Raw genomic sequence first — 3313 nt, 5'->3', positions numbered from 1 at the left:
CCATAATTAATATTCACTTGTGTCTGGATAGGAAACTTCCCTGGGACCGAGAGCAGCCAGAACAACATCTTAACGTCAGGCAATTTAAAGATGGGAGGCTCAGAGAGAATCTGCTCTCCATAACATTGAAATTGGGCTCAGTGTCGTCACAGGAGGTCTCATGGTTCTGTGTGTGACCAGTGTGACAAACATAGCCACTCATCAGAAAAAGAAGCGAATGAGTGATCTTTGGGTTTCCTGTGGTTGATCACTATTCATTCAAAGCATCCATTGCAACCACGTCTTATGGGCGCTAGGGGGCAGCACTGGGCCAGCTTCCCAGGCAGGCAACATGCACCTGCCAAAGGGGCCAGTGCTCTAAAGAGTCCATAGAGTGATTTACTAACCTCCTATCACCATCTTAAAATCTTGACTGTTTAACAAAGATCCTACATTTTCACTGTGTGCTGGATCCCAAAAATTATCCAGACAGTTGTATTTCTTTCCTAAGGCTTTGGTCACTAGGTGGATTATAGCAACAGAAATTTATTGTCTCAGAAGCATGAAGGTAGAAGTCGAGGTGGCAACGTGGCAACTTGGCACCTTCTGGCTTCTGGTGTTGTTGGAAATCCTTGGCTTTCTTAGATGGTAGCTGCATTAATCCAGAAGCTACCTCCAAGATCATTTCAAGGTCATTTCTTGTGTCTTTGATATCACACAGCATGCATTTCTCTTATAAGCACACCAGAAAGCCAGGGGCATAGTGGCACATGCCTCAGATTATAGCTACATGGGATCATCATAAAAAATAAAAACGGGCTGTGGGTATTGCTCTGCACTCCTGCTATCCCTCCCCCAACAAAAGACACCAGACCTTGGATTTAGGGTCCCCTCTAATCTACTGTGGCTTACTTTTAACTTCATTACATCTGCAAAGACCCCATTTCCAAATAAGTTCACATTCCTAGGTACCAGAAGTTAGGCCTTCCAATTTATCTTTTTGGGGGATATAATTCAACCCTTAACACTGGTCCTGCCACCAACCAAAGTATTATATGATCCTGATGCATCTCCTTCTGTGTGTCAACAGTTAAATCATTAAACTGGGACTCCTATATTCCATATTACATTCAATCCTGACCACACTTTAACGCAGCAGCTGTGTTGATGGAGGAGTGCTGAACACACCTTAGAAACAGCCTAAGGAAAGTTAGAACTTTACTTAAACTTAAATTTCATTATAGAGTCCACATTTAGTGCAATTTATATTTGAACTATAAAAATTTCCTATAAGTTGAAACATGACCTATAAAGGTTTCTCTACCCTGAAGCAACATTTTAGAAAGAAATCAATTGGTCCTTTTTTACAGAAACTATTAGCAACAGGAGAGATAAAAGAAAAACCTCACTGTACTGATTGAATTACCATGCCTACAGCATAATCTCTAAAAGGCAACTATTCCATACAGCCAAAATACATTAGGTTATTATTAGATAGAAAGCCTCAAATCCAGAATTTGAATTTGTTACTCTAGTTCATGTACATATTCCCTCTTTTAATAGATCAATGCCAATTGGACTTATTACTTGCATTTTAGGCAGCAATCCTGTCACAACTAAACACACCACCCCTGTGAGCCCGCAGGACCTTAAAACTTCCTTCAGTGCTCTGATCCATCCAGATTCAGACCTAAGATTTGTGATCTTTGTTCCTCCTGAGATCCTACACTACAAAATAAGGTGTCTTCTGTGTCCAAGTGAGTTCTGTGGCCCAGGCAGGGTCGTTCTGCATCTGCTGCTCTCTGTGACATCAGGAAAGGTTAAACCAGTTCGGGGTTTATCAGTATCTTAGGAGAACATCATATAATCCTGCGTATGGCACCAACTGTACCTAACATTTTGTTCCAGAGAGGGACAGTAACTAATAACTAATAAGTGATTTAATAGAAGACCAGGATTTATGAATGTGCCTAGCCCATTTCCATTGGTTTGCATTATTTACTGCAGGCAGAGAGCTGATCCAAACAGCAAGCACAAACCAGCGTTTCCGCCCTACCTCTGAAGCCACCAAGACCCAGCCCTGTGAAGACACAAAGGGTTATCTCAAGTAACAGCCTAAGGATATCTCCACTAAGAGGATTTGTGTACTTTTGAAACTAACCAACTGTTCATTCTATGTAAAACTACAGTCCATTCTCTTTATTTAAATTAACAACTGTCAGAGAACAAAAGATTTACTTTGGAGGGGAGGGGAATCTGCTCTGTGTTCACTTGGTTCTGCAGAAGAACAACGGAACAGTTGCATCCAAATAGAATTAATTCTCCTCTTGCCCTCATAGCTAAGCAGGGTTCAAGTGTTTCTCCTATGAAGGAGGTAATGAGATTTAGTATGTCCCCTTGTCTACCTTCTGCAAGCATATTTAACAAACTAGCTCAAGGAGTTTTCCAAGAGATTTGCTAAAGAAACACTTTAGACCAGAGGACAGTGAAAATTCTAGGGGCAGCACCGCTAGGTTGCTAGGTACTCTACCTTTCGACTCAACGCACTAACTTTGACTTCAAATAATTGTTTTTCCTCTCCCACCTTCCCCGGTCCCAACTCACTCTGCCACCCCCAGGAGCCGACTCCTCCTACTCTCTTCTTCGAATTCCACTCCCTGCAGGATCAGCGCAACTACTGAAAGTTGTCTTAGTTCTGTGCGTTCTCTTTCATGGCAGATATTGTTATTGCACTTTTCGATAATTGTTTCGTTGCACACTTCCTCTACAAGGCTCTGAGTCCTACAGGGCACAACCCAGAACTGCTTTTTCCCATTGTTATAGCCCGTCCTGACAGTGCCAAGCGTGTGATAGGTGCTTAATAAGCATTTGGCGAACGAAAGACCTTGACAGACCCAAAGGCTAGAGAAAAAACAGGACGCGCCTTGCGGGGGTCTCAGAGTGGCGGGGTGCAGGTCCTGCTCCAAGGCCCGCCTGCTGGGCCCAGACCCCACCCAGCAGAGGCCCCGCCTTCGGGCCCCCGATCCCGCCCAATCGCCCCGTCTCCTGAGCGCCGCGCCCGGCCTTGAGCACGCCCAAACCCCCGGTTAGGTAGGCCCCTCCCTAAATTCCTCCTTCCTGGACTCTCGGAGCCTCGCTTGACTACTCGCTAGCACCACCGAGTTCACGGCCCCACCGAGACCCGCCTCCCGGACCCTGCCCCTTGTCTGACCTTGGCCTCGCCCTAAACCCCCGCTTCCGGGACCGGAGCACCCCACGCAACCCTACCCCAATCCGCCCCAAAATTGTCATCCCGGGCTCGCCCCAAATACCGCGTGGCAGCCTGGCCCCGCCC

Source organism: Cavia porcellus, unplaced genomic scaffold (genome assembly GCF_034190915.1).
Source record: "Cavia porcellus strain 051 isolate PalLab524CR breed Dunkin Hartley unplaced genomic scaffold, mCavPor4.1 scaffold_16, whole genome shotgun sequence".
Taxonomy (NCBI): domain Eukaryota; kingdom Metazoa; phylum Chordata; class Mammalia; order Rodentia; family Caviidae; genus Cavia; species Cavia porcellus.
This window is presented reverse-complemented; position numbering follows the sequence as displayed.